This window comes from Solenopsis invicta, chromosome 4 (assembly GCF_016802725.1).
Source record: "Solenopsis invicta isolate M01_SB chromosome 4, UNIL_Sinv_3.0, whole genome shotgun sequence".
Lineage (NCBI taxonomy): Eukaryota > Metazoa > Arthropoda > Insecta > Hymenoptera > Formicidae > Solenopsis > Solenopsis invicta.
In genome coordinates, this window is record NC_052667.1 from 3573005 (window position 1) to 3583936 (window position 10932).

Here is a 10932-nt window from a genome sequence, read left to right on the forward strand (position 1 = left end):
CTTAGAAATTAAATTATTTATAACATTTTTTCGAAGCGGAATTATTTCTTAAAATTTTGTATAAACCTTCTAAGTAATATTGGAAAGATACCTGTAAAGTTTAAAAAAATAAGCCCTCTTGGAAAACAAATCATGAAAAAATTCACTTAAAAGAAGACGAGAAGTCTCTCTCTTTAAAATTAATTTGTCTATAACATCTTTTCCAAGTGAAATTATTTCTTGAAACTTTGCATACACCTTCTGAGTAACATTAGGAAGATACGTATAAAGTTTAAAAAAATAACTCCTCTTAGAAAATAAGTTATAAAAAAATTCACTTAAAAGACGAGAAATTTAATTCTCTCTCCAACATTAATTCTTTTATAACGTTTTTCCCAAAAGGTTATTTTTTAAAAACTTTATAGGTAACTTCTTAACGTTACCCAGGTGTGTGCAAGGTAATTAAATATCTTCCCCAATTTCAAGCATTTATATATTTAACTTAAATATATAAATATTTGAAACAAGGCAATTCAATCAAGTTGACAAAATTTAGTCAAGCTTATAATTTTTTTCTAAAAGTACGGGTAAATATCTATAAATAATATTTCTTACCCACAGGGTTGTTCCGCCGTTGCCTGATGCTCCTCCCGAGCCTCCGCCTCCTCCCAGATTCCGTCAATGGAGCACAAAACAAAACTCGCGATTCTCGCGAACGAGAGATCAATTATGATTGCATGCTAATTATCACAGCAACGCGCGACACTTTGTTAACGAAACTACCGGCGAAGCGACATCATCACGTAGCAAAAGGGACACACGATCGCGCGAGGTTATGATCAAAATCGATATTTCGTCAGAAGATTTACTGTCACACACGAAAATTCGGAACTGCGCGTACAAAAAAAGTCATTCCATGATAACACGCGAACTAGTGCACGATGCATTGACCGTACGGAGCACGCAATTATTCGCGGAATCACTTTTACGCCGTCCTGCAAAAACAAGAACGCCCGCGTACGAATGACATGAATGTAGCAACGGACAGAATTCGCGGCGAGAGAGGCTCGCCATCGCCATCTCCTCGCCATGACGCCATCCTCGAAAGAAAGTGTGAAAATGATCTAACGCGCGCGGTATCATCTCAGAGCGATAGCTATTTCAATTAAACATTCACGGTACTGATGTACGATGCACACGAAAACACCGTACATGTAAGGAGAATCGGACACGAAACGACTGAGCGTACGTAGCGAACGAACGACGTAGCGAAATAAACTCGGAGCGCCCCCATGGTAACCTTCACTCATCTTCGTCACCCGGCGCGCGGCGCACGGCGGAGAGTCAACACACAACAATCGTTTCATTCCGTATCATCGTACATAACACTCGCGAAGTACAGGTGTGATAGACACGCGGCGAGATCGGAGCTGGAGCAGTCCGTATCCATCTAAATGCGTAGCGTAGTTGTGACGCCACCGCCTTCGCCGCTGCCGGACCGTCGACTGCTGCCCCGTCGACTGCTGGCCCGCCGTCGCTTGTCACTGACGACGAGTCATCAGTCTTGTTACCCGTCGTCCGCCGAAATACGCATATCGCGACGACTCCTCATTGCACGATTGTCGTACCTGTGTCCAAATCGGTTTCGTCTTGTTTCGTCGCGGTAGGTAGATCCGCAGGAAACTCGATTCTCAATTGCGATACACATGCGACAGACGTGCGATGAGGAGTCGTCGCGATATGCGTATTTCGGCAGACGACGGGAGACAAGCGACGACGGGTCAGCAGTCGACGGACCGGCAGCGGCGATGGCGGCGACGGCGGCGACGGTGGCGACGCGACGGTGGCGTCACAACTACGCTACGTATTTCGATGGACGCGGACCATTCCGCTTCTGATCTCGCCGCGTATCTACCACACCTACAGCTCGCGAGTGTTATGTACGGTGATACGGAGTGAAATGATTGTTGCGTATTGACTCTACGCCGTGCGTCGCGCGCCGCGCGACGAAGGCGAACAAAGGTTACCGCGTCGTGTTTATTTCGCTACGTCGTTCGTTCGCTACGTACGTTCGGTCGTTTCGTGTCCGATTCTCCTTACATGTACAGTGTCTTCGTGTGCACCGTGCATCAGTGCCGTGAATATTAGTACGAAATAGCCATCGGTCTGAGATGGCTACGTGCGCGTTAGATCCTTTTCACACTCTCTTGCAGCGTGATGGCGAGAAAGTGGCAGTGTCGAATCTCTCGCCGCGAACTCTGTCCGTTGCTACGTTCATGCCGTTCGTACGCGGGCTTTCACGTTTTTGCGGGACGGCGTAAAAGTGATTCCGCGAATAATCGCGTACTCTGTCCAGCTAACGCATCGCGCACCAGCTCGAGTGTTATCATCGAATTAATTTTCTTTTGTACGCGCAATTCTAAGTTTTCGTGTGCGACGGTAAATGTTCCGACGGAATATCGACTTGGATCATAACCTCGCGCGATCGTGTGTTCCTTTCGATACGTGATGATGTCGCTTTGTTGGAAGTTTCGTTAACAAAGTGTCGCGCGTTGCTGTGATAATTAGCATGCAATCGTAATTGATCTCTCGTTCGCGAGAATCGCGAGTTTTGTGTTGTGCTCCATTGACAGGATCTGGGAGGAGGCGGAGGCTCGGGAGGAGCATCAGGTAACGGCGGAACAACCCTGTGGGTAAGTAAAATTATTTATAGATTATTTATAGACCCGTACTTAGAAAAAAATTATAAGCTTGACTAAATTTTGTCAACTTGATTGAATTTCTTTGTTTCAAATATTTATGTATTTAAGTTAAAATAATAAAGGCTTGAAATTGCTGAAGAAATTTAACCACCTTAAACCTGGGTAATATATTAACAAGTTACCTATAAAGTTAAAAAAATAACATCTTGGAAAAAACGTTGTAAATAAATTAATGTCGAAGAGAGAAATTTCATGGTCTTCTAAGTAAATTTTTTTATAAGTTGTTTTCCAAGAGGGGTTATTTTTTTAAACTTTACATGTATCTTCCTAATGTTACCCAGAAAGTGTATGCAAAGTCTCAAGAAATAATTCCACTTGGAAAAGATGTTATAGACAAATTAATTTTGAAGAAAGGGACTTCTCGTCTTCTTCTAAGTGAATTTTTTCATGACTTGTTTTCCAAGAGAGCTAATTTTTTTAAACTTTACGGGTATCTTTTAAATGTTACTCAGAAGGTTTACGCAAAATTTTAAGAAATAATTCCGCTTAGAAAAGATGTTATAAATAAATTAATTTTGAAGAGAGAAATTTCTTGTTTTCTATTGAGTAAATTTTTTTACAACTTTTTTTTTAAAAAGGGTTATTTTTTTAAACTTTACATGTATCTTCCTAATGTTACCCAGAAGCTGTATGCAAAGTTTCAAGAAATAATTCCACTTGGAAAAGATGTTATAGACAAATTAATTTTGAAGAGAGGGACTTCTCGTCTTCTTCTAAGTGAATTTTTTCATGACTTGTTTTCTAAGAGAGCTAATTTTTTTAAACTTTACGGGTATCTTTTAAATGTTATCCAGAAGGTTTACGCAAAATTTTAAGAAATAATTCTGCTTAGAAAAGATGTTATAAATAAATTAATTTTGAAGAGAGAAATTTCTTGTTTTCTATTGAGTGAATTTTTTTACAACTTTTTTTTTAAAAGGGGTTATTTTTTTAAACTTTACATGTATCTTCCTAATGTTACCCAGAAGACGTATGCAAAGTTTCAAGAAATAATTCCACTTGGAAAAGATGTTATAGACAAATTAATTTTGAAGAGAGGGACTTCTCGTCTTCTTCTAAGTGAATTTTTTCATGACTTGTTTTCTAAGAGAGCTAATTTTTTTAAACTTTACGGGTATCTTTTAAATGTTACCCAGAAGGTTTACGCAAAATTTTAAGAAATAATTCTGCTTAGAAAAGATGTTATAAATAAATTAATTTTGAAGAGAGAAATTTCTCATTTTCTATTGAGTGAATTTTTTTACAACTTCTTTTTTAAAAAGAGTTATTTTTTTAAACTTTACAGCTTTCTTCCCAATGTTACTTTGAAGATGTATGCAAAATATAAAGAAAAAATCTCATTTAGAAAAGATGTAATAAACAAATTAATTTTGAAGAGGGAGACTTCTTGTCTTTTTTAAAGTGAATTTTTTAATAACTTGTTTTTCAATAGGGGTTATTTTTTTAAACTTTACAAGTATTTTTCCAATGTTACCCAGAAGGTGTATGCAAAGTATTAAAAAATAATTTTACTTAGAAAAAATGTTATAAATAAATTAATTTTGGAGAGAGAAGTTTCTCGTTATCTTCTAAGTGAATTTTTTCACAGTTTCTTTTTTAAAAGGAGTTATTTTTTTAAATTTTACAGGTATGTTTTCAATGTTACCCAGAAGGTGTATGCAAAGTTTCAAGAAAAAACTTAGAAAAGATACTGTAAACCAATTAATTTTGATAAGAGAGATTTCTCGTTTTCTTTTGAATGAATTTTTTTTATAACTTATCTTTTAAAAGAAATCTTTTTTTTAAATTTTGCACACATTTTTTGAGTAACATTAAGAAGTTATATGTAAAGTTTAAAAATAATAATTTTTGGGAAGAAGATTATGAAGAATTTCACTTAGAAGAAGATGAAAAATCTCTTTTGAAAATTAATTTGTTTATTTTTTTAAGACGGGTTATTTCCTAAAAACTGCACACACCTTCTGAATAATATATTGTAATTTGGATTTATAATTTGGATTTTATGCATTTACAGATCAATGTAGCTGTGTTACTACTCCGCTGCTGCGCATTGGTCCGGTGAGTTTTATAATTTTTTTTCAATTTTTATATAATAAATCCTTGAAAAATTTTCATTGGAGATTTATGTAATGTGTACATATAAAATAAAAAATATCCGAATGGAATCATATAATTTAGAAAGAGCATTATGAATGAATATATCACAAATTTACCAGATCTATGAAATAGATGAGCAATAGATTAAAATAAATACTAAATTTTTTTCATTAACAATAATGGATTTTCGAACAAGAAAAATCCAGAGAAAGAAGTAGCGGGGAAATAGAATTATAAATAAAATTTGTAGTTAAAGTTTTTATTATTAAAAATATTTGAGTTTTTCAAATTATTGTAAATTTTCTGAAAATTTTTGCATATTTTTTGTCTACAATTCAAGATTCTCTATCAAAATTAATTGAAAAGTAATAAAATACAAAATATATAGGCGTACTTATTTTATAAATTTATTTTATTAGATATATATGAAAATGTAAGAAGAAAAAGTCTGTTACGAAGAGTACTTTTTGTGATTTGTATATGTATAGTATTTATCACAGTAATCACATAATATGATGTTCTAAACATTAGTTAAAGTCGAATATTTTACAACCAAAATATCTGTCAATGTGTAATAAATTCTGAGTTATAAGAGGTCAAAATTGTCCAATGATACATTTTACGTTCTGGAGCATATAACATACACGCATATCGATCTATCATCTACTATATCATTGGCTTCGACAGTTCGGATAATATTGATTTTTAGTTTGATATTGTTCTTTTATTTTTTGTTTTTGAACATTACATATATTATAGCAGTCGTTTGGTATTGGCAAATTGATGAAACAGTGACTAATTGCAAATTTTATTTTTTTACGCAAATTATTTAATTCTTTTTCTTTTAATGAAAACAATTTTTAAGGCATATTAATGGAATCTGAATTTTTTTAGTTATAAAAATCAATATTATTTGAACTAAAAATTTTGAAAGCTTATAATAATTAGTAGAATAATATACACATATGCATATTCATGGATATATAATGTGGTTACAAGTTTTACGACAAAAATTATATAAAATAAGAAATATATCAGAAAAATGTTTTAAACATTTTTGTTTTAAATAGTATTCTTTACAATTTATCTTTTGAAGCATGGTGTCACATGTATGATTAAAAGCAAAACATGTATTTTTAAAAACAAAAAAAAAGTATTTTACCATTTTTAATTTGAAAGTTATTGTGATCTGTTTGTATTATGATTTTATAATTTTTAACAAATTTTATTTTATCTAATTTTATCATTTTTAACAAATTTTTATTTTATATAATTTTTATTTTATTTTTTATTTTTATTTTATATTTTCATAATTTTTAACAAATTGTATTTTATCCTTAGTATAAATGTTGAAATACTGCATGACGTTTATTGCACATTCTGAATATTTTTATATAGTGCAAAGTTTTAAAAAGCAAAGATATAAATTGTGATATATTTATTATTATCATTCATTATTATTATCATTCATTATGATATTATGACAAACATAATTATTTGTTAGTAAGATACAACTACTTTTTTACTATGTCCTAATAATATTGCATAAATCTCGAGTGATAACAGATAGTAATATTGATCTCAGGTATTTTAATAACGGGAGATTATTGTTTTATCTTTGTTAATGCATTTTTAGCAAAAGCACGACTCCTGTTTGCGACAATATCTCGTCATTTAAATGCAATAGGTAAATGCATTAAAAAACTCTACTATATTCTCTTCTACTATATACCGTTAAACAAGTCAGGATGCTATGTATGTATCGTAACGTATATACGTTAACTTACATTTGCTATCTACTCTACTTTCACGATTGAGTGGTAATGCCAGTTGTTTAGATAGTGCATTAACATCATCTACGTCGACTGTTTGTTTAATAATGTTCTGGAAAAGTTTTCATAACTTGAAAAATACTAGAATATGTTATTCTCGATGTCATAAGTTCACATGTGCCGCATTAAATTACACCGTTAATGTGTGAATCTAATTTCTAATACATGAAATTTTATCGGGAATGAAATTCTCTCCCTTTGTAATATAAGTAGTTATATTTTCGTTCTGTTTTAATCTCTAGTTTATGTGCAGAATATAAAATGTTATACGCGAAATGATGGTAAATTCTAGCTGTCATATTGCTACATATTTGCAACAGTATCTAAAATAAAATGTCCATAATTATATAAATAATTATATTCCAGTTATAGATTACTCACAGTCAGAGAAAAATTATAAAATTACTATCTATATAAAATGCAGATAATAATTTACGTAATTTTTCTTCGATTGTGAATAATATGATTATTTATACAACTATCATTTTAAAATTTTAGATATTTTATGAATATACTATAATAAGGCGATTAGAATCTATCGTATGACATATTGTCTTCTGCATACAAACTGGATAATGAAATAAAAAATCTCGAAAATATAATTTCAAATTTTTACTACGGGTCATAAAGAGAATTTTTTTTCCATTTGAATTTCATGTATTAGAACTTATAAGCTAAATAAGTTAATAAGAAACGAAAAACTGACTATTATATATTTACATGTTCTTTACTTTAAATATATACAAGACACACTTTGTATAATCCAAATATAATGTATGATCATGATTAAAATATGATCGAGTTCGTGTCTATCAAGTTAGAGCATTGTATAATTTCTGCTTTATCTGGATTATTATTCTACTTTTTCCGGAAATTATTTTCGAGTTTCGCACATTTCGGCGCAGGTGTTGATGCGGGACAGGCGATGTTTATAAAGCGACGGCGGAAGACGCCGTGTGCTTGATAACGCGCAACCGAGAAATTGGGAAGATATATTCGCGAGGTTGATAAGTCGGCTTGCGAACTCACACAGGCGAACTACGTATGAGCACGCATCGCGCTACGACGCCTAGAACAAACACACAGAGCGGTACGGGACTTCCTCGGATAATCCAGCATGCCGCCTGTAACATAATAGAGAACGGAAGGATATAAGATACGGTTACAGTTTGGTCGCGGGGTGTAACAGCGGGCCATCAACCCTCCCCAGCCGATTTCCCTTCTCTTCGTCACTTCTCCGGTTGGCGGAGACAGCCGCAGAAACTTGAGGATTTATGGCCTTGCGGCCTTGCGGATTTTCGTTTTCTGCCGAACGACACGCCGCACCGTTCGAGATCTCCGCGCGACGAAGCCGATGGAGACTCAATTAATATTTATGGGTGATAGCTCCCAACTAGCTTCGTCGTCTCCCTCTCTTCTTCTCTCCTCTTTCCGCGTCGTGTCTTTCCTCCCGCCCTATTTCCAGTTATTCCCGGGATGGAGGTTGCAGCATCGGTTAAGCTCCATGCGGTAAAAAGGAATGGCGGCCCGCGTTTGCTCCGACGTTCGCTATCAGTTTTATTCGCGCACTGGGATTCTTCCGAAGTATCGTTACGATACCTACCTATTTTCAACCGAGTTCCTCGAATACGGTTCTAGTTTAGCGTATCTCGCACTCTTATCCGCGAATAACACGTTTGCGACACGAACAGTAAGTTAATTGGGACACGTTAATGCCGACTTATCGCCGGATATTTTTTTGACATGCTTGAAAAACAAGCAAGCCTTCCTATAACATTCTCGTCTCATCGTTCTTTCTATCTAAATTTTTTATTGACTCGTTAACCTTTTCTGTTCTGCACGAACAGCACGATTATATTCTAATTTTCACGTGGCAACAATGGTCAAAAGGTTTTCTCTCGCGCTACGTTGTAATCATAAATGTGCAAAGCCAAAGTCTATTTTAGATATATGGAAAATTTTTTATATTTATGGAACCGTTTTCGTGCTATTCACATTCAAAAACTTGTAATCTGCTTTAGATTTCGCAATATTAACATTATTTTATAAAAATATACTCTTTTAATTATTTTGAACAACTGTGTTTCTTATAGATTTTTGAATGCTGAAAATGATATTACGAGTAAATTTTTATTAGTAAGATTTTTGAAATAATTAATGTGTAAAGAAAAACTTTTTTCTTTGTTTGACATTTTTTTAATAAAAAAGATCAACATTATATATCTAGCAAAATTTTTAACATAAATTGAATGAATCCAGTAATTGCGATAGCAATCGAGGTAGCATATTATAAAACATAATGAAATGATAATTAAAAAATGTAAGAGCTACAAATATTACGCTTTTAAATTAAGAGAAGCATAATTTGGCGTTACAAAGATAGATATTTCGCACGCTTCGTGATACTACTTAAAATTCCCTAAGCAGCCGTGGCAGCTTCACGGGATCGAGAGTAAAAGAACGACGGATGGAAGCAGTACGCTAAAAAAAGTTTTTTTTTTCACACTGTGTAGTCAATGTCGGCGGAGAGGCAGGGTCCAGTTATAAACCTTCGTGAAAGCAGAAACGAAAATTCCCCGGGCGGAAATAAAAGTAAATTAAAGCGCACGCGGTCGGTTGTTTAAAATGTAACAGCCAATTACTGACCTCCCGGTAGTACGAGGTCGCCGATCGCACGAACAAGCAAAGCTTTCTACCATTTTCCTGGTGATTTTCTTTGGGAACTCTTGCTCTTTCCCTCCAATACAATTACTCATGCATTTCTGTAGGCTTATCATATTTTTTTCTGAAATAACGTTCATGTTTGCAAGTTTATTTTCAAGTTTGAAAAAATAAAATAACGCACATATTTTTATTTTAGAACAATTAGGTTTTATAACAGTATTTATCAAGAGAAAAATAATGAATGCAATTATATTTAAAGCTACGCTGTACGCCCCATGTGCGTTAATCAAAGTTTCTCACGTATTTCGAACTTTGATTCGATCATTGCAATTACGTACTTTTATATGTACGCCTTTATAAGATCGGAGTCATGATTTAATCTAAGATCAAAGCTAGCACGTGAAGGGAAAGCATTCTTACGAAATTATCACCGGCTTAAAATTTTCCTAATTTCTTAGCGTCCTCTTTGAGAATCGCGCAGGGACAGGACGTTTTCCGCCTGCTTCTTATCTGCAATTTCGTTCCATTTCCTTAGGTGCGCTTTTAAACTATCCGATTCTACCCTCGCTCCCCTTCTCCTTCTCGAATGAAAAAGTCCGTGAATGGAATGCGGGAAGGAGTTTCAAATTATTCGCTTTCTAACGGATATCTAGTTATCCAGAACACGAGTTAAGCCCGAGTTATGTGGGTTCTGTTTCTTATATTCGTTTGTATGCCGCGATATCTTTTTAGCACACTAAAACAGTAAAACAAAGTCGTTTCGTTTATGATATTAAATACGACGTTTAGTTAAAATAACGAATTCAATTTTTTTAAACGTATTATTGCATTAGTTGGTTTTTATCACACAGATATAAAAATGCCAAAACATTAAAAGTTGTTGAATTAAGTATAAACGAGAAAGAAATCACTGTGATGAAACATCAGATATCTAAATAAACAATAAATCTCTAAATTCTTTTTAGCAAATTGAATTTTGATAGAATTTGAAATTAAAGTTGTGTTTTAAATAAATATAACAAATTTATATTTGTTTTCACATAATATGTGTGATTATAAAATATACTGCAGATTGAAATTTATTTTACAATATCACTTATATATTATTTTTTTAATAAACAAGCAAGATATCTTTCCACGAAATATTTTGCCAGAGTAACTTATTCCAACTTATTGAAGCGTCGCGGTATATCGCGATTCCGTAATTAACCCATACCAGATGTATCTCTCTTGGGAATAAATCCATTAGAAGGGATTCTCTTTGTGGAAGACCTGTCGATTATATCACTCAAGTCAATTTAATAATTTATAACCGCGTAAGACATAACTCCGGACATAAATTGTTATTCGGAGTTATGAGTTAGCAATATTTCAGTTGCACTTTCCAATCCGGGTCATAGTTTAATCTTGTTTTCGTTCCGAGCCGCGCAAAGGAAGCGCGTTTATTTCGAACACGTTGCAGACGACCGCCGTCGACATCGTTATCGGTCTACTCCTATCTCTTTTTAACTTATAGCCTCCCGCCGACGCGCATTAGGAAGATACTGGAGTGGATGAATGTTCGAACGAATGGCACTCGATGTTGAAGTAGATGGAGG

General features: G+C 33.9%; 1 long non-coding RNA gene across 1 annotated transcript in view; it reads right to left on the minus strand.

The window, feature by feature from the left end:
- The window catches only part of LOC105195650, a 264949-nt gene extending 263247 nt beyond the window's left edge, over positions 1–1702 (minus strand). Inside the window, exon 1 of the long non-coding RNA XR_005574563.1 lies at positions 595–1702. This is a non-coding gene — a long non-coding RNA (uncharacterized LOC105195650). The remainder of the gene's footprint in view (positions 1–594) is intronic.
- Positions 1703–10932: the final 9230 nt, after the last annotated feature.